General features: G+C 40.4%; 1 pseudogene; it reads left to right on the forward strand.

Moving 5' to 3' along the window:
• The first annotated feature begins 16,383 nt into the window (after positions 1–16,383).
• Positions 16,384–17,763, forward strand: LOC113918797 (annotated as a pseudogene).
• Positions 17,764–22,210: the final 4,447 nt, after the last annotated feature.

Consider the following 22,210-nt stretch of genomic DNA (forward strand, 5'->3'; position numbering starts at 1 on the left):
TCATTAACAGAAATGCTAGTGAAAGGCATATGAAAGTATTCTTGATCCCTGAAGCCTCATTTTTAAAACCACTGGCCTTCTTTCCTAATATTCCAGTTCTTTCACTATATTTTTGGTTTATGTGTTATATTGCCAGAACCCTTTAAGCAAGACTCTACGGTTCCCACTTCACAGATGACGTGCTCTCGACTAAAAGCTAAGAGATCCTGTAAGCAAGTAATAGCATCAGATTCAGACCCATAGCTCTCTAACTAAAGCTGCAGTTCTTGTCACATTCAAAATGGGTGAAAGGGCAAGATATTTGGTCTGGGGCAAGCCCTGCCTTTGGTTGGGCATTAAACAATTTGAGACAAGTAGTGTCAAGTCTGTCACTACTAAGTGGCAATAAGAATAATTATCTGATAGAGTTATTGTGAGGACTAATAGAGATAACACATATAAAGCAAGAAGTGCAGTGCGTGTCTGGGGTGGACAGCCTTCAAATAATCCCTCCCACCGCTGTACACTCCAACCTCTCCTTGCCCCCACGTAGTGCTGTCTATTTCCCCTCCCCTTAAATCGGGGCTATCCTGGTGGTTTTATTTTTCTAGTTTCTATAATTTGCATGAAGGCATTTTTTTTTTCTAAAACTCTGATGGGATGTAAGTGGCATGTTTAGTTATTGCTGTGAAAACTATTAATTTGGCTGACACACTTTTTAAGTATACTTCTAAAAAATCTCCATAATTATTGAACTCAAAATGCTTTTTCCCCTATTAAGAATAACAAGAATTGACACATGAATTTATAGTGAATCTACTGAGATCTCATTACACAGACGACCTTCAGCAAGTATGGCAATCAACCAAAATTTTCAGTGTGACTTACTTCGGATGGACAGATTGCAGCGAAAATGATATGCTAGGACTTCTAAGCCCCAGCCGTAAGAGGACTGGCAGTTTCCACTTTTTTGCTATTAAAATGATTCTCCTTGGACTGCTATGCTAGGAGGAAGCCCAAGCTAGCCACCCGAAGACCGGAGATGCCCTGGTCAAGAGCCTCAGCTGAGGCTAGCCCCCTACCAGTCAGCCGGCTGAATGCAACCACAGGGGAAGTCCCAGGCAGGCCCGGCAGAATGACTGCCCATCCAACAGTCAAATCGTGAGAAATAATAATTCATGTTGTTTGAAACCATTACGTTTGAGGTGCTTTGTTACTCAGCAGTAGATAACTGAAATGTTGTCACATATTGATGTTCAATAAATAATAACTTTTTAGTATTACTATTATTCAGAAGTTGGTATAAAAGATAATGGTACTTATTTAAGCAAAATTGGCAAAAAAAAAAGTTGGCTGCATGGGAAATGGGAACAAGGAAGAAAATTGTCTTTAATCCCTCATGAATTTTCATTCTTAAAATGTAAAATAAGGGGCGCCTAGGTCAGTTAAGCATCTGACTCACGGGTTTTGGCTCAGGTCATGATCTCATGGGTCACACTCAAAAGGGAGTCTGCTTGAAGAGTCTCTCCCCCTTCCCCTCTCCCTGCTCATACTCTCTCTCTCAAATAAATAAATAAATCTTTAAAAAAATAAAATAATAAAATTAAATAAAATGTAAAATAAGAACGGTAGTTCATTCCAACCTGGGAAATCCTTGTTGCTGGGATTGTTGAAATCCCCAAGATGGAATCTGAGACACTCAATCATTTATTTCTTATTCAACCTGGAATCTTGCCTCCATCGAATAGTTTATAAATACAGGCCTTATCACATTCTGGCTTTTCTTCCTGACTCCCAACTTTGTGTAATTGCTGTCTGAACAGACACTGCAGCAATCGTTTATCAGATTTATAGGTCCAAACCTCCTGCCTGGGTGATATAGCATCTTCTCTAGGCAAAAATATGAATATTCCACTCTCTCCCACTTCCCCTCCACCCCCATGCATCTGGAGTTTTTGACTTCCTTCATCTATTTTAAACAAAGTAAAGATGTTAGTGGAGACATGTCTCCACTAAAAATGATTTGCTTTTCTTCCGCCAACCAGCACTGAGCCCCTTGGGAGAAATTTTAATTTGTTTTCTCAACAAGGGCATCTTGTTTCTCTAAGGAAATACTGAGGGGGAAAAGAAGGGCTTATGCTTTCAGACAAGAATTTTTTTAATCCAAAACTGGGAGGGTGGAGGGGAAAGAATTTTTAAAATCCAGACTTTCAGGAAAAATGGCGAATGGACACATCTAGTCTCACCCCTCCTAAATCCTCATTTATGTGGCAGTGAAGGTTTTTTGTTTTTTTTCAGGCCTATGTCCACAGAGATGTGGCGAACGGGAGAAGAAACAAATGCAACAAAAGCAGGAAAGCTCTAAAGCAGGACGAGGGGCAGGGAGGAGAAAACTGAACCCCGAGGGTCTTAGTTTCCTAGGGCTGCTGTGACAGGGTGCCAAAAAGTGGGTGGCTTGAATAACATAAATTTATCTCGCACAGTCCTGGAGGCCCGAAGTCCAGCATGGGTGCGTGAGCAGGGTGGGTTCCTTCTGAGGGCTGTGAAGGAGAATCTGTTCCATACCCCTCCCCCAGGTTCTGGTCGTTTCCTGGCAATCTTTGTGTTCCTTGGCTGGTGGAAGGGTCACCCAATCTCTGCCTTCATCTTCACATGGTATTTTCGCTGTGTCCATGTCCTTTCTAGATGGACACCAGCCATATTGGATTAGGGCCCACGCTAATGACCTCATCTTAAAGAATTACCCCTGCAAAGACCCTATTTCTAAATAAGGTCACATTCTGAGATACAAACGGAAGGACTTCAACCTAGGAAATTTGGCAGGACACAATTCCATCCGTGATACTGAGCCTGCAATAGGAAATCTGAGTACCCAGGCAATTTACAACACAGAATCTCCCAAATTCCCACAAACACGTGTCACCAGCTGTCTCCGGAGGTGGGGCGAAGGGACAAGCCTGAAATAAGCAAGATGGGAGCAAAGCTGTGTAAGCACCTCAGAAACTGAATTTACCCCACTTCAGCTGGAGGTTAATTCTCTCGAGCTGTGCTGTCCAATGGGGTAGCCGCTAGCCAGATGTGGCTAATTGAACTGAAATTTTAACTAACTAAAATGATATAGAATCAAAAAATTTAAACATCCTCAGTTGCACCAGCCACCTTTCAGGTGCTCAAAAGACTCATGTAGCTGGTGACTCTCTTAATAGATGGTACAGAACTTTTCCATCATTATAGAAAGTGCAATTGGACAGCACTGTTCTGGAGAAAACAAAACCGAGGTTGTCTGGACTGGGGGAATGACGGGCACAGTTGAACACAGAAGTGTACATTAGAAAGCAGGGGATAGAGTGAAATCTGTGCTGCTCGATGCTAAGAAGTCCCCAACCCCATAGCCCTTTTCCTACCTTGATGTATTATTTTAAAATTCCAAACTATTTTTGACCATTAGGAGCTCCAGTACTGGCCTATGTGTCCTATAAGAGACTCACCCAAAGTGATAAGGTATCTGATATTTTATTTCCATTACAGATGGTTTGGAGTTGGGCTGGGCCCCATTATAGACATGACTGGTCACAGGGTATTCTGTTGCAGTGTGAAGTAGTGTTGTGACTGGACTGTAGTATCCTAGCAAAGACAGTGCAGAGATATCCCTGCTGCCTCCAACAGCCCTAAGAGTGACCCTCATTGAACAGGTTTATCCTTCATGATAAGAGTTAGCTGTGGGGAGTCTGAGTGGCTCAGTTGGTTAAGCGTCTGACTCTTGGTTTTGGCTCAGATCATGATCTCAGGGTCCTGGGATCAAGCCCCATGCTGGGATCCAGACTGAGGGCAGAGTCTGCTTGTCCCTCTCCCTCTCCCCTTCCCCTCCCCCTGCCAAAAAATAAACAAAATCTTTTATATATATATATTTTTTTATTTATTTGACAGAGAGAGAGAGAGAGAACACAAGCAGGGGGAGCATCAGGCAGAGGGAGAGGGGGAATCAGGCTCCCCATGGAGCAGGGAGCCCCAAACACGGGGCTCGATCACAGGACCCTGGAATCATGACCTGAGCCGAAGGCAGACGCTTAACTGACTGAGCCACCCAGGCAGCCCAATAAATAAAATCTTAAAAAAAAAAAAAAAAAAAAAAAGAGTTAGCTATAAAACTTCCCTGCAACAGACTTCATAAAGCTGTATGTATAAAGAACCCTGCAAGCTCCACGGCGGATTTATTTCTAAGTACATGTGAATTTGTTTGGCACGGGCCTTGGTATTGTGAGGTCTATGTCATTACCTCTTACAGGCATTGATTTCTATATCAAGAAATCAAATGATTGCTAATGAAACATTTTTGAAATTCTGTTTAGAAGGAAAGATTGTTTCCTGATTTCTTCCTACAGCAGGATGTGGCTTCTAGAAAATTTGATTTTCTTTTGCTTAAACATATCTCTTTTTTATTGAAATTTTCCTTGAGATAATTGTAGATTCATATATGGTTGTAAGAAATAACAGAAATCCTGTGCACCCTTTATTCAGTTGGAAATATCTGTTTAAATGTTTTGGGATTGTTGTTCTTTCCAATTAGGTAATGAAATTATTTTCTTCTGACATGTAGTACTGATGCTCTATGTGTACATGAATAATGCAGACACCTTAGTCAATTGCTTACACTCTCTAGCGCTCATTTTCTGATATTTAAAAAGAAAAACTTGTACTAATTCATTCCTAAGGGTTCATCCAGCTCTAATATTCTAATAGAATCTGAGACCAAAATCTTTGGCAAGCCACAGCCACCACTGTTTCTGTAACAGCCCACAAGCTAAGAATGGTTTCTACATTTTTAAATGGTTTAAAAAATTGAAAAAAAAAAAACTTTGTGACATGTGAAAATTACACAGAATTCAAATTTCAGTGTCCATGATAAAGCTTTATTGGAACACAGCTGTGCTCATTCATTTACGTAGTGGCTGTGGTTGCTTTCACGTTACAATAGGTATGACAGAGACCTATGTCCCACAAAGCCTAAAATATTTACTGGCTCTTTGCAGAAAATGTTTGCTGACTCCTTCTTTAAACCATTCATGCCTTTAACCCAGGAATACCACTTCTAGAAACTTATCCTAGAGAAAAAGCAGAGATGTCTAAAACTAGGGGATGTATTTCATAAAATATGTCATCTTCACCTGAGGGAGAAGTATGACATCATTAAAGACAATGTTTTGTAAAACAACTTAATGGAATGGGAAATGCTCACAATACATTCATTGTTCAATTGAAAATATACATTTAAAAAGAACATGCTCATGACACAAATTTTGTGAGGGGGAAAAAAAAAACAACCTTGACATGTATTTATATGGCTAGGAAAAAAAAAAAGAAACAAAAGAACCACACCTGACAAATGCTCTCAGTGCTTGTTTTGGATGGAAGGTTTTCTATTTTCCTCTTCATTACATTCTGCATTTTCTAATGTTTCTGCAATGAACATATTTGACTTTATTCCATCTGAAAAATTTTAAGTTCTATCCTGTGTTGTTTACTACTACTTCTAGCCAAATAGTCACTTACACATGTCCTTAGCAGAGAATTAATATATCTCTGTATAGTTTGCCAAAAATCATCAGAATGCAAAGCATGGGAAAATCTGAGCAAGACAGGTTGAAATTCTAACTTCCTGCCTCAGAGTACTTTGTAAATATAATTTATAGTGCTGATTCTATGGTGGTTTTATATTCACTTTGAAATGAAGTTTGGTTCTGAGATACCATTTAATATCCATCAGACTGACAAAATCTTAAAAATCTGAGTACTGATGGGTAAACAGGAATTTTATATATTTATGATAGGAGTGTAAATTAGATCAGCCACTTTAAATAACCATTTGCCAATTTTTGATAAGATTTAAATTGCACATATCTTATTCCCCAGCATACCCATTTCTAACTATATGCTCTAGAAAAGTTCCCTCATGTGTGCAAAAGGATAAAAAATCAGGGCAGAGTTGTTTATAAACACAATGTTTTTTAAAAAAAGAGATAAATTAGGTGTATTACATATTTCCATGGTCAAGGAAATGCATTAATAAAATGTGTTTTATTCATGTGGTAATCTCATACAGCAGTTAAAATGAATGAACTCTATTATATCATCATGATGAGTAATATTAAAAAAAGGAAGTGCAAAGAGATGTATAATATTTATGTAAAGTGTTAAAAATCAGAAGATTGTTGGGGTGCCTGGGTGGCTCAGTCGGTTAAGCGTCTGCCTTCGGCTCAGGTCATGATCCCAGGGTCCTGGGATAGAGTCCACATCAGGCTCCTTGCTCAGTGGGGAGTCTGCTTCTCCCTCTGCCTCTGCCTGCCGATCCCCGTTTGTGCTCGTTCTCTCTCTCTCTCTCTCTGTCAAATAAATAAATAAAATATCTTTAAAAACCAGAAGATTGTGTATATTTTTCATTATTACATGTAAAAATGGAAAAAAAATTGGGCACCTGGGTGGCTCAGTCAGTTAAGCGACTGCCTTCGGCTCAGGTCATGATCCTGGAGTCCCGGGATCGAGCCCGGCATCGGGCTCCCTGCTCGGCGGGGAGTCTGCTTCTCCCTCTGACCCTCCCCCCTCTCATGTGCGCGCTCTCGCGCTCTCTCTCTCTCTCTCTCATTCTCAGTCTCTCAAAATAAATAAATAAATCTTTAAAAAATAAAAAAATTTTAAAAAATGGAAAAAAATTGAAAACACAGACCTAAAAGATACATACCATATTTGTGAGAGAATTCACTCTGGGAAGGGAAGAAGGGAATTAGGAGTACAGAAGAGTTCAAGGGGATGCAATTGTATTCATGAAATTTTATTTCATTCCTAAAGCAAACAAGGAACTTAAACATATACAACACAATGTGGATTTCTGGTTTTGTTGGACATCTGCTTGTGTTTTATTTGGTTTGCGTTTTTTCCCCTTGATACTGCTTTAACAGCTCAAGGAAGTCAAGTTGGGTAAAATTCACAGACTACTATGTAGGAGAGTGAAAGGATCTCTAAAAGGAGATAGTACTGAGCGATCTCACAATTTCTTATGACCTTTTTGAATTCCTGTCTATAAGGATGTTCTTCTGAGGTCTTATCTCTAGACTTTATTATTCCAGAAAGTCATGTGCCTACTATGATTTACAGTAGAGCCAGAGCTGTCTCTACCAAGTCCGTGATACTTCCAAGGTTAATGACCTTTGCAGTGGTAGATATTGCCACCCTTTAACATAACTAGAGAAGAGGGTAGGATGTTTTGTTTCAAAACACTAAGACTATGTCTCACAAGTAAAACAAGAATCACAAAGGTTATTAGGAAAAAAGAGAAAGAAAGAAAGAAAACGAAAGAAAGAAAGAAAGAGAAAAAAAGAAAGAAAGAAAGAAAGAGAAAAAGAAAAAGAAAAGAAAGAAAGAAAGAAAGAAAGAAAGAAAGAAAGAAAGAAAGAAAGAAAGAAAGAAGTAATTGTTGGTTATGAAAAAGAATTCACAGATTCTTTCCTCATAGCAATTATTAATTATTTTTAATAATTTAATAAATTATTTTTATTAATTTATTTTTATATATTTTATCAAATTTGTTAATTTATAAATTTATTATTATAAAATCATTGATAATATTACTATAAAATTATTCTATATTATATCATATTTATATGTGATTTATGAATATATAATTTATATTATAATAAAATATTATTATAAAATTAATAAATTCAATAAAAACAATAAGTTTTAAATGACTTTACTTTTTAATTTTTTTAAGATTTTATTTATTTATTTATTTATTTGAGAGAGAGAGAGTGAGAGGGGAGAGGGTCAGAGGGCGAAGCAGGCTCCCCACTGAGTCTGGAGCCCAATGTGGGACTTAATCCCAGGACTCCGGGATCATGACCTGAGCCGAAGGCTGTCGCTTAACCAATTGAGCCACCCAGGTGCCCTATCTATCTATCTATCTATATATATATCTTTAAAAAATCATATATAGCTGAGTAGATAAGAGTACAAGTGTTAGGGGTCACTGGGTGACTCAGTGGGTTAAGCATCTGACTCTTGCTTTCAGCTCAGGTCATAATCTCAGGGTTGTGAGATGGAGACCCACATTGGGCTCTGCACTCAGAGGGGAGTCTGCTTGAGTCTTCTTTCTCTCCCTTTCCCTCTGCCCCTCCCTCCACTCTCTCTCTCTAAAATAATAAATAAATAAATCTTAAAAAAAATACAAACATTAGATCTAGAATACCTGGGTCTGAATCCAGATTATGCCATTTACTATTTATATGAGTTTAGGGATGTAATTTAGCCTTTTTAAGTAATGTAGTTATTTTAGCTATTTAGCTTTCTATTTTTACATCTATAGAATGGGAATAATAATAGTACCAACTCCACAAGGTAATTACAATTATTAAATGGGTTACTACATATAAAATTTTAAAAACATAAAAATGCTCAATAAATGTTGGCATTTTCTATATTCCTTCAATATGTTTAATGGATGGCTAAATGACAGTATGGTATTTCCCAAATGTTATGCACTTAGTAGGCATTCCGTAATACTGATGGTAACGAACATGAAACAACCCAAACTTAGACATGAAATCCATTAAGTCACTACAAAACCATATTCAAGCCAGTAGATGGCTTCGTATCTACTCTTGCATGTTAAGGCCCCCATCATTCTTGGCTCTTGATATCACAATACAGTACAGCCATAAGAATCTGCGTCTATAATGCTGCAGAGCAAGATGATGGTTTCCTTGAGCCATGGCTTTCCGGAGGCACACAGTTCTGCAAAAACAAAGTGACTATCCCAGTATAGACAACAACAAAATGGTAGAGCCTTCATAAAGTTGAACTTCCTATTTAGCCTTCTCATCTCTGAACCTAACCATCTCAACTCTTTCTATCTTTTCTCATAGATGTTGTTGACTCATTTAATTTTTCCATTGATTCTTCGTAGTCTCTTGTGTGTACTCTACCATGTAACAGACTTCTACATGGCAGAGGAGAGCCGGCTACTTTCCAGCACATGAGTCACACATAGTTTCATCATTATAGATCAAATCATGGCACTTCCCAAATAAGAATGCTGCAGTGTCACAAAGGTTCTGGCTCTGGTTACACAGATTTTTAGCTCTAGAAATTATGACATAATTAGTTGGCAGGCAAGTATATGACTAGCTCATAGTCAGTGGCCTATGCTACATATAACCGAAATCTGCCACATACAATAAATTTCCTGAAGATACTGAAAATACATGGTAGTAATCCTGTATGCTTGTTTTGATGAGTGTAACCATAGTTTCCTTACATTTTTAATGTTCTATGGATGTTTCTTTGGAAGGAATACAGGATAAATGTGACAGGCAGATTCCACTACTAAAAAATAGAAAGCCCCCTCCCCAAAAAATCCTTGCATCTTAAAGTTTTAATATGTCTACTTTGATTCAGTTCAATAGCACATTCAAACTTCTCAACCAGTAGTAATAGGATCAAAGATAATTTAGAATTTTATGTGGAATATATATACAATGGAATATTACTCAGCCATGAAAAGGATCGAATGCGATAACGTGGATGGAGCTAGAGCATATTATGCTAACTGAAATAAGTCAGTCAGAGAAAGAAAAATACCATATGATTTCACTGATATGTGGAGTTTAAGAAACAAAACAGATGAACATAGGGGAAGGGAAGGAAAAATAAAATAAGATGAAAACAGAGAGGGAGACAAACCATAAGAGACTCTTAACTATAGAAAACAAACTGATGGTTGCTGGAGGGGAGGTGTGTGGGGGGATGCGGTAATTGGGGGATGGGCATTAAGAAGGGCACTTGAAGTAATGAGCACGAGGAGTTATTCAGTGATAAATCACTAAATTCTACCTCTGAAATTAATAATACAATATATATTAATTAAATTGAATTGAAATAAAAACTTTTTTAAAAAAGCAGTACCATCGCCCCCATGTTCCCACAATAAAGACTTCAGCTTTTATAACTGTATTCAAATCACTCAATAATAATAATAAGCTAAAGTCTTAGCTTAAGCAACTCTTTGGGATCTGGAGGTTGCCAGTTGTGCCTCTCTGTGTTTTAGACACATTTTTCTCTCAGGTCTTGATTAGAAAGGTTTTTCCATTCAAACCATCTTGTTTCATGTAGCACATTCCGCTAACCAAGCACCATGACATTTGTACATGCAACCTTCAGTAATAAGTGAAGGCTACAAATAGGCAATTAAAGAGATGGAAGTAATTGACTTTTCTCAGAAAACACCTAGATGATTAAACTCCATGGTTCCTAGTCATCTTGAGGTGTGGCTTGCTCACCTTATTTTTAGCAGCAGTAAAACATACATGTCTGCCTACAGTGTCATTGCCTATGTGCTCGTAGGTCTAATTGGTATCTAAAGGATTTTCCACCGTGGAGATTTGTAAAGGGAAAGAGTAGCAATGCAGCCTGAGGTTTTGTAGGGCTGAAGGGGTAAAATGAGGTGGGTTCATTTATTTTTCCTTCCAAAAAGCTGTGTGATCGGAATAGAAGATGTAGTCTTGATGAAGTTGGCTTCCCCAACTCTCTTCTCTGGTTCTCCAGTCCTAACTGTGCAAATAACAAGCACTGACCAGTGTTGTAGTCTCTCGCCTTGCCTCATGCTGAGCCCATATAAGAAGATGATTACTTGTGCTCTGAACTCTGTAATGACAATGATCCTAAACTTCTAGTTCAAGTCGCTAATCTCTAACTGCAAACTTTAAACACAGGTCGAAAACACTGTTCCATTTTAACTCTCTCTTTTGAGTACTTAAAATTTCTTTCCTGTGGGTTAAGATCTTATTTGATGGCCTCACAAGCTCTTTAAAAAATTTTTAAAAAATTAAAAACTTCGCTTACAAACAGGTCAAACCCATACCACTAAGGCAAATAAATGCCTTCATAGAAATGTAATGCTTTGCACCATGGGGACACATTTTGATGGAAAGGGAGTTGAAATGAGAATGAGAGGACCAGCATTCACCCTCATTCATGGCATGAGGCCATATCCTTGGGAAACGAGCAACAAGCAGGCGGAGAAATGTCAAGGCATTACTGGGAAGATGGAGAGGTGGGACATAGGGTTTTTTGAGGGTCAAGTGGCATCATTAGAACGAGAGACTTGAAGGAGAGAAGAGCTATATGTGAGCCTGGGGAAGAGATATGAGGAGAGAAAAACAGGCGGGAGCACAGGTAGATCTTAGGACACCCACCCTTTAATAGCCCTAGGAGGGCTCATTTTTTTTTTAATAAGGCACAAAACTCTCTCAGCCTGCAAGCATTTTAATGTTTATTTTCCTGTTCTGAAATACCCATTTGACATTTAACTACCCGTGTAATAAAGAACTTTGATACAGTGGGATAGGGCATGGTGGGGGAGGACATCAAAAAGATGGATGGGGATGATAGACGGGGAGGGGCAGGTTGACTTCTAAAGTCATCCTGTTAGATGAAAATTGCCTATATTGAAAATTTATCTTGAAAATGACCTAGATCTCCCATAACACAAAGCATATGAAATTTATTACAAATAAAGCAGTCCAATTCCTTGTCCAAAGTCATTTGCACATTTTCTCCCTGGACCTTTTCCGTGTGCACGGACTGTGTTGGACTTGACTGCATCCTTTGTCTGATTACTATAATCGAGGCAATCGGTAGTTTAAAGGGCTTGCAATACACCACATGTAGGAGAATTCTCTTTGATAAAAGGGACTGATGCTGAGATGTCACTGTGTATGCATTCTAAAGTGTGTGTCTATGTGTGTATGCCCTGCTGGCGGATGGCTGGGGTAGGACTGGTGTCATCTCCATCATTAATTTCAAGCCTCGGTGAGGAAAGGCTTGAAATTGTCTAGTGTGTATTTGCTCTTTTTGTATAGATTCACATTTGGCTGTTAGCAAGAGGAGAAAGAGGGAGAGACAGAGTCAGACCGAGAGAGAGAGAGAGAGAGAGAGAGAGAGAGAGAGGACCTGGGAAAACCTTCAGGCATGAGAGATCATAAAACCAAAAGAGTAGACTGCTTCCCACTTTGATAGGTGAGGGAAGCTCACTACTCCAAGTTAGAAAAGAGGCACCCTGCCACATCAGTTACATTTTGTTCATCTTCTAACACTTCTTAAGAACTTACTACTGTCTGTTCTTCCATACTGTTTGTGGGACTACATGTGCTCTTTTTTTTTTAAATGGTGGGTTTTTTTTTTTTTTAAGATTTTCTTTATTTGACAGAGAGACACAAACGAGAGAGGGAACACAAGCAGGGGGAGTGGGAGAGGGAGAAGCAGGCTCCCCGCTGAGTAGGGAGCCTGATGTGGGGCTCGATCCCAGGACCCTGGGATCATGACCTGAGCCGAAGGCAGATGCTTAACCAACTGAGCCACTCAGGTGCCCCCCCATGTTTCCTTTTATAACAATTTTTATTTTTTTTTAAGATTTTATTTATTTATTTGACAGAGAGACACAGCGAGAGAGGAAACATAAGCAGGGGGAGTGGGAGAGGGAGAAGCAGGCTTCCCACCGAGAAGGGAGCCCGATGCAGGGCTCAATCCCAGGACCCTGGGATCATGACCTGAGCCAAAGGCAGACGCTTAACGACTGAAACACTCAGGCGCCCCGGACTACATGTGCTCTTAACTTCCTCAGGCACAAAGTGGTTGTCCATGCCAGACCATGACTAAATATTTCTACTTCATGATAGTTTAAATATACTTTCCCTTTGACACTTCACGATTCCTGATATGATCACTTTCCTGGTGGAGAAAACAAATTGAAGAAAAATAAATGTTGTTTGTTGTAGAAAGGATGCCATTTTGGTCCTAACAATTCTTTTTATTCAGTGATCTCCAATGTTTAAAAGTTACAGCTTTTCAGGGCACCTGAGTGACTCAGTCAGTTAAGCGTCTGCCTTGGCTTGGGTCATGATCTCAAGGGTCCTGGGTCTGAGCCCCACATGGGGCTCCCTGCTCGGTGGGGAGGCTGCTTCTCCCTCTCCTCCCCACTTGTGCTCTCTCTCTCTCTCGCTATCTATCTCTCAAATAAATAAATAAGATACATATATTTTTAAAAGTTACAGCTTTTTTACTCTTTGATCCCTCTCTCACAAGGGAAACTTCTACTGGAGATCCATGGCCAAAGAAAGTATATTCAAGAAGATGACTTTCTTACAGAAAGGGGCAGATAGATAGTGGGCCTTTTCTATATGAGCATAGTTTTCTTTAAACATGACTCTGATTGAATAACTTAAAACTAAAAGACTGATTGTTAGATGGGAGTTAGAAAGACTCATTTTCAGATGGCCCCACTAAAATAAAACTGCCATTGACACCTGGACTCTGGGTCTAATTGCTAAGTTGGAAACTGAGCCAGAGATCTGATGTGTAAGACAGAAAACCGGCTGAAGACTCACAAGTCACTACTCTTGGAATTGGAATTATATTTCAATCAGGAGGACGTGTTTTCGTTTTTCCATTCCATTTTTTTAAATAATTTTTAAATACAAAGCTTCTATAATTTTATTTTAAATGAAAGGAAATATTTTGAAGTGGGTATAAATATTAGTTCTTTTTGACAGATGAAAAAGTGAAGTTCTACCGGCCTAAATTCCTCATCCGAGGACTCCAACCTGTGAAGTTTCATGGCTGGGACTTGAAGCCAGATTTCAGCCTCGAAGCTTCAGAGTTCTTTCTGCTACACTTGGCCCTTCTCATCTCTGTCATTTCCCTGCATGTTTCATTTGCAGATATTTTCCTGAAATCAGGGCCCAATCACTAGAAAGTGAAAATATACAGGGGTTACAAATGGTCTGCCTACTTCTCCACAAATTGTCATTGAATGTAATTCCTTAGGTATTTATATAACTCAGTGATGGTGACACAGGGGCTTGCCCCGTATTGGGAAAGCAGGGTGTTACAGCAGACTAAAGACTCTGGAATCAGACTGGCTGGGCCTGAATCCCAGCCTCCCACCTCCCACTGCTGGGCAAGTTTCTGTACCTTTTTCCTCATCTGTATAAAGGGTATAATAATATCTATCTCTTAGGGTCGTCATGGTAACTAAATATTGTAATCCATACTAAGCATTTGGAACAATGACTGAGATTTAGTGAGAACCTAATAAATCCTGGTTAATAGTCTTTGGAAGGACAGAGATTTGTGGTGACTGTACTCCATACATAACGACTTGAAATGCATAAAGAACTCTGCCATCTGGAGGAAACCGATTAAGTGCCACAGACGAGGTATTAACCAGGTATTATTAAGGTTCTAACTAGGGAAGCAGGAGCCAAAGGAGGAAGCAGTTCGAGAAGGCCTGTGGGTAGGGGGAGGATTCTAAAAGATAGAACAGAGACACTTAGGTTTCCCAACAAAATGGCGATTAGAATTATTATTTGATTTAATAGTTGTTTAAAGCAGTGCAACCCCTGGTGCCAAGCTTCAGGAGTGAGACATAGGAAATGGAAAGGCTTCCAGAATTTTCCAGCTACCCATTCTAAGGAAGCACCTGACCTGAATAGCTGAACTTTTCTGTCAGCTACTGTGTGGTGAGGCTACCAGGCTCCAGGAAGACAAGTGCAGTATTCCTGCCAAGGATACTGAAACTTCCAGATTACAGTCTGCCCTCCCCTTCAATCCTCACTTACTCTGTGACTCCCTAAGTCACATAGCTCCTTAGGGACCCCCTCCTCGCTTCCTCTTCACCCCTTCCCCCTTCTGCCTCCTTGCCTTCCATGCAATTCTATCTAATGATGTTTTTGTGAAGGCTAACTAAGACACAAAATCAGTTGGTGAATATAAAAAATGCCCTGTGGTTAAATGATGATTAAACAAGAAATAAAAATCAAACCAACAAAGCATAACTACCTTTCAATCTTCACGTGTACTAGCTTGCTCACTCTCAAAATGAATGATTTCAGAATTAATTGGGCCTCAGACTCTCAGGCATGATACTGCTATTTTTTAGAGGAGTAAACTGTGATACAGAAGCAATTTGCCTGATAGAAGCCCATGAGTCAGGAGTAGAGTCAGCGAGAGTCCTAAAAGACTTGACCCCTGGCTGGACTAGCAGCCCAAAGGTAACCCCCAATTTACTTTAGACTGAGACTTTCTGCTACACGCTCTGGTGGCTCAGAGGGCTGTCCTCAGGGCTATAAAGGGAAGCTACCGAAAAAGTCCTCTAACCATGTTAATAACCTGGAGAAGTCCTCCAGCCTCGGGAGTGGTAACTTTGTCCTTTTAATTTCCCAGAACAAATACATATATATGCATTTGTATATGTATATGTTTGTGTATATGTATACATACACAAACACTGTGTGTGTGTTTGTGTGTGTGTGTGTATGTTATATGTATGTTTTATATATATTATATATATAACTTGGACCTTGACTACATAAATAATTCTTGCAATTTAGCAATAAGAAGACAACTGAATAGAAAATGAGCAAAAGATTTCAATAGATAAAAGAGGATATATACAATTGGCCAATAAGCACATAAAAAGATGCTCAAATCATTAATCATCAGGGAAATGCAAATTCAAACCACAAAAGTATACCACTTCATATCCGTTCCAGTGGCCAAAATTGAAAATACTCACAGTACGAGGTGTTGTCAAGCTTGTAGAGCAGCTAGGACTCTCACACATTGCTGATGGCAGTGTAATATAATACAGCTACCCGAGAAAATTATCTGACAATTTCTTACAAGGTGTCCATATGACCTAGCAATTCTATTTCTAGGTATTCAACCAAGAGAAATGAAAACATGTCCACACAAAGACTTGTACACAAATGTTCATAGCAGTCTGTGGAAGGCAGCCTCTCACATGGATCCCAGTGATCTCCGCCTCCTAGAATTCATGCCTTTATGAACACCCTCCCCTTGAGTGTGAGCTGAAGCTAGTGACTTCTCTCTCACAAAGAGATTATGGCAAAAGTGAGGGGATGCCACTTCTGAGATTAGGTTCGAAAAGACTGGTTTTCATCTTTTTGCTCTCTCCTACTCTCTTCCTCACTCACTCTGATGAAGCCCTTGGGCATATTATGAGCTTCTCTTCGAAGAGACCCATATGACAAGAAATTGAGAGAGGCCCCTGACCAACAGCCAGAGAGGAACTGAGGCTCCCAGTCTGATAGCCTTCAAGAAACGGAATCCTGCCAAACACTGTCAAGAGGAGAATGAGCAGCCTGGCCAACACCCTGCTTACAGATTTGTGGGAGACCTGGAGGCAGAAGCACCCAGCTGAGCTAGACCCAAACTCTTGACCCATAGAAACTGTGATATAATAATATTTCCTTTTTAAATCACTAAGTTTTCTTTTTCACAATGGGTCTGCTGCCAGAACACAGTTGTGAAAAGTACTGCTCAACCTAAACCAAAATGGGAAAGGAAAAGACTCACATCAACATCATCGTCATTGGACACGTAGATCCAGGCAAGTCTACCACTACTCGTCATCTGATCTACCAGTGTGGTGGGATTGACAAAAGAACTATAGAAAATTTTGAGAAGGAGGCTGTTGAGATGGGAAAGGGGTCCTTCAAGTATGCCTGGGTCTTGGATAAACGGAAAGTTGAGTGTGAACATGGTATCACCATTGATATCTCCCTGTGGAAATTTGAGACCAGCAAGTATTATGTGACCATCACTGAAGCCTCAGGACAAAGAGACTTTATCAAAAACAGGATTCCAGGCACATCTCAGGCTGATTGTGCTGTCCTGATTGTTGCTGTTGGTGTTGGTGAATTTGAAGCCGGTATCTCCAAGAATGGGCAGACCCGTGAGCACGCCCTTCCGGCTTACACACTGGGTGTAAAACAACTAATTGCTGGTGTTAACAAAATGGATTCCACTGAGCCCACCTACAGCCAGAAGAGATATGAGGAAATCATTAAGGAAGTCAGCACCTACATTAGGAAAATTGGTTACAACCCCAACACTGTGCCAATTTCTGGTTGGAATGGTGACAACATGCTGAAGCCAAGTGCTAATATGCCTTGGTTCAAAGGATGGAAAGTCATCTGTAAAGATGGGAATGCCAGTGGAACCACAGTGCTTGAAGCTCTGGGTTGCAATCGGCCACCAGCTCGTCCAACTGACAAGCCCTTGCGTCTGCCTCTCTAGGACGTCTACGAAATTGGTGGTATTGGTACTGTCCCTGTGGGCCAAGTGGAGACTGGTGTCCTTAAACCTGGCATGATGGTCATCTTTGCTCCAGTCAATGTTACAAGTGAAGTAAAGTCTGTTGAAATGCACCATGTAGCTTTGAGTGAGGCTCTTCCTGGGGACGATGTGGGCTTCAATGTCAAGAACTGAACCGTCAAAGATGTTTGTCGCAGCAATGTGGCTGGTGACAGCAAAAATGACCCACCCGTGGAAGCAGCTGGCTTCACGATTCAGGTGATTATCCTGAACCATCCAGGCCAAATCAGTGCTGGATATGCACCTGTGCTGGATTGTCACACGGCTCACATTGCTTGCAAGTTTGCTGAGCTGAAGGAGAAGATAGATCGTCGTTCTGGAAAAAAGCTGGAAGATGGTCCCAAGTTCTTGAAATCTGGTGATGCTGCCATTGTTGATATGGTTCCTGGCAAGCCTATGTGTGTTGAGAGCTTCTCTGACTATCCTCCTCTGGGCCGCTTTGCTGTTCATGACATGGGACAGATGGTTGCTGTGGGTGTCATCAAAGCAGTGCACAAGAAGGCAGCTGCAGATGGCACGGTCACCAAGTCTGCCCAGAAAGCTCAGAAGGCTAAATGAATATTATCCCTAATGCCTGCCCCACCCCCAGTCTTCATCAGTGGTGAAAGCACAGTCTCAGAACTGTTTGCGTCAGCTGGCCATTTAAGTTTAATAGTAAAAGACTCGTTCATGATAACAATGCGTCATAAAATCTTCAGAAGGAAAGGAGACTATTTTGTGGACCATTTGGGTTTTTTGCGTGTGTGTGGCAGTTTTAAGTTATTAGTTTTTAAAATCAGTACTTTTTAATGGAAACAACTTGACCAAAAATCTGTCACAGAATTTTAAGCCCCATTAAAACAGAAGTTTAATGAGGAAGAAAATTTTAAAAAAATAGATCACTAAGTTTTGTGGAGATTTGTTATGAACACATAACATATTCATAGAAGTCAAAAGCTGAAAACAACAAGACAGTGATAAACATTGTGGTGTATTCATTTAATGGAATGCCACTTGGCAATAAAAAGAAACAAACGTCTGATACATGCAACAACATGGATGAATCTAAAACCATTAAACTCACCAAAACAAACAAACTGCAAACAAAAGAGGGCATGTAGTATATCGCATTTATATAAAGGTCTAGAAAAGACAAAGCAGATTTTAAAGTGACAGAGAGCAGATCAGTGGCTGCTCAGGGCCAGATGGTGGGGGTTGACTGCAGAAAAGCAAAAAGAAACTTCTGGGGTTATGGAAAAGTACTATATATGATTGCACCAATATAGACAATATAGATGTAGACATTTGTGTAGACCTTTGTCATAATGTATTGGATTAAATAGTTTAAAAAGATATATAAGCATATTTTGTCATATGCAAATCATGTTGCAATTAAGTTGATTTGCAGAGTTAAAAAAAAAAACAAAGTAAATACAAGGTGTAAAACTATGGCAGCAACTTTTTTTTTCAGCAGGCTCCACAGTCAGCATGGAGCCCGATGCAAAGCTTGAACCCATGACCCTGTGATCAAGACCTGAGGTAAGATCAAGAATTGGACGCTTAACTGACTGAGCTATCCAGGTGCTCCTATGGTAGCAAGTTTAAATATCTGTAGGAAATGAACCATTACCTAGCAAATATAAGTAACCAAAATTAGCTAGAGAAGAAATGGAAAACTAGAATATACAGCAACCACATATAATAGATTGAAAAGATGATTAAAGAACTACCAAAAGCTACTTAGAAATTATTTAACTTATTGATCCTGTTTCTTAATCTGTAAAATGGAAATAAAGTAACACTTAGCTCACAGAATTTTTGTGAGAATTGAGCTAACGTGCTTAGTATAATACTTGGGGCCCAGGAGATGTTCAGTACTAGTTTCCCTGGTGTGCAGTGGTGTTTTAAGCCCTTTTGATGCTAGTTTTACTTCTCTTTCCAGATGAGCAACATAACATTACTTAATTCAGTCAACAAACATTGGGTTCCTCCTTTCAAGATTCTTCCCAAGGAGATTCTCAACTCCACAAGATGGAACAGAGTCTCTCTGTGTTTTTCTTTCCTGAACCTAATTGTGGAGAGAGAGGAGAAAAGATGACTAAAAGCAGGAAGAAGGAGGCTAAGCCCTCAGAAAGGAAAAAACTGCCTGGGTAGGAAGAAGACATCTTAAGAATATCATAAGCGTATCAACACACATCCTTCTGCAAGCCCTAAAGTTGGATGACAGCCAGTTCTGTGCTGAAGAATGCTGAGGTTTCAGAAAGTTTGTCCGCGGTATTGCCAAGCTAGTTATCAGCACCTAAAGCTAAGGGGAAGATTGATGCAACCAGAGCTTTTCACCTGGATGACTTCGCCTCCCTCCCTGCCTCAGGGAAGCCTCTGGGCCCAGGGAGGAGACTGCGCCATCTGAGAGGTTTAGGAGTGGTGTTCAGGGAGTGGAGCCTCCTGCCTGGTTGGAGGTCTGAAAGAATGTGGCAGATCATTTTTCCGCTGGCCTCCTCCCCTCTCCATACTTCATGACTGTTTCTCTTGGCCTCCTCCACGATCTGGGAATGTTCTAGCTTTCAGACAGAGCTTCCTGTAGCTCTGACCTGGGTGATACTTAATGCCAGAGAGCATGTCTGTGGATAGCAAGGAGGGGCCAGTGCCCGGTTGTTATCCCGGGGAGCAGGGGTGAACTCCAATACAGCCATTATCATATCCTCTCCACCTTCAAATACACCGCTCCCCACCCTCACATGAAGAAGAGGAGGTCAGGCTCAGGCTCCAAGGGACAATTGCCAAGAATTTGCCACTGCATCATAGGAACTTTTCAGTAACTTCCAATGAATTCCCTCCAGATGAAAGTGCACATTTTAGGCAAGGTAACTGGCACTGAAATCAAATGGATCCATCAGGCCAAAGTTGCCACTCGGCAACTTTGTGGCCTCAGTTTTTTCATCTCTAAAATGGGGAAATTAGGGGCACCTGGGTGGCTTAGTCAATTAAGCCTCTGCCTTTGGCTCGGGTTGTGATCTCAGGGTCCTAGGATGGAGCCCCATGTTGGGCTCCCTGCTCAGCGAGGAGTCTGCTTCTCCCTCTCTCGCTCCCTTTGTGCTCTCTCTCTCTCAAATAAATAAGTAAAATCTTTAAAAAAAACAATAAAAATAAAATGAGGAAGATTATATCACCTCCTTTGAGTGGTTGCTTTGAGAATGACATGGGATAGCTCGTGTGGAGTGCACGGTACTGTCCCTGGCTCATCACAGAGACTCAGTAAATATGAATATTGCCTTGACCATTGTCATTTCACACATGTCCCATAGAAGTGTGTGCAAGACAACTCACCCCATTCTGCTAACTTTCCCCATTGCCCCATACTAAAAGCTGCAGTGAAATTTAGAGGGATCTGGGAGATTCTACAAAAGACATTTCAACTCAAATTTGGCCTAACAAGCATTTGTGGAGCACCAGCTATACTCCCTATAGGGACTGGGAGTTAAAGGTGATTTCTGGGGGTGCCTGGGGGGCTCAGTCATTAAGCGTCTGCCTTCAGCTCAGGTCATGATCCCAGGGTCCTGGGATGGAGCCCCGCATCGGGCTCCCTGCTCCGCAGGAAGCCGGCTTCTCCCTCTCCCACTCCCCCTGCTTGTGTTCCCTCTCAAGCTGTGTCTCTCTCTCTGTCAAATAAATAAATAAAATCTTTTTTAAAAAGGTGATTTCTGGTTACCTATTGCCAAAACGTAGTGTCTTAAAATGATGTAGTATTGATTGTCATGGTTTCATGGGTTGGGTCAACCTAGTTGGCTTGTTTTTATGTAATAATGGTAAGTGAACAGCTGAGTCCTCTCCTGTGCGGGCTGGGTGGCCAACATGGTTTCTTCACACCCTCTTCTGGTATCTCAGTGGCTCTCCGCATGGCACCTTTCTCTCATAGAGCAGTCTAGCTAGACTTCTTACAAGGTGGCTCAAGGTTCCAAGAAAAAGAAAGCAGAAGCTGTCAGAGATCTTACAACCTGAGCCTAGAAATGGTCCAGAGTCTCTTCTGCCGCTTTCTGATGATGAAGCAACCACACAGCAGCCCAGATTTAAGGAAGAAGAGGAACAGATTCGACCTTTCAATGGGGAAGTAGCACATACATACACAAAGGGAAGGAATTGGTTGATGCTGAACATCTTTGGAGATAAGCTACCAATGAACACAATACATGAGTTCCATGTGGATGAAAACACAAGATTTTTACTTGTATGATTTTATTCTTTTCAGCTGATAGTTTTTGTGTGACAGGAATCATTCACCACATGCCTCAGGCTTCTGAGTTCCTACCACTGAAATTGGCTCCTCGGTGGAGGGCAAATTCAGTGAATGCATCAGATCATGACATTTTTTTGTTAGCTAAGATGGTTTTGTCACTGTAGGGACTCTTTGTACCCACAAATTTCATCCCCCAGGTGAACATGTCACTTTGCACTCATCGTCTTGTCTTCCGAGTAAAAACCAAGGCTTTTGATCAGTCAGACCAACAGCCTGCTCTTAGTCTCATTTCTTGGCACAGCCTTATAACCTTCCATTTTCCCAGTAATCCCAGCTTCCAAAGAGGTCACTCACACAGGTAATTCTTCCAACTAGAATAAGTCATAGGCTTTAATAACTCCTTGTACTTTACTTTAATAACTCCTTGTAAGGGCTTCAAAGCACTTACTTTAATTTTATCTTTATATTTGAAAGATTGTTAGACTCATTTCTCTCTTCCCGATTAGACCCTAAACTCTATAGAGTCAGGTGCCATTTATCTCCAGCATATAGGTCTGTGCCTCGTACATACCAGGTGCTCAACAATATCCTTTGAATGAATGAATCGTTCCTTCTTTCCAGAACAATTTAGAGGTAAAAGAAGGCAAACCCATTTATATGGAGAGAAATTTTAAAAATTTATTTTCAAAAACAGTGTTTGATTTGTAACTGGCAGACCTTAGAGATCTCTTTATCCAACTTAAGAAAAGTGAAATGATTGGAATCTGTGACTCAAGCAGGTAAAATGTAACC

The sequence above is a fragment of the Zalophus californianus genome, chromosome 1, assembly GCF_009762305.2.
Source record: "Zalophus californianus isolate mZalCal1 chromosome 1, mZalCal1.pri.v2, whole genome shotgun sequence".
Classification (NCBI taxonomy): Eukaryota; Metazoa; Chordata; class Mammalia; order Carnivora; family Otariidae; genus Zalophus; species Zalophus californianus.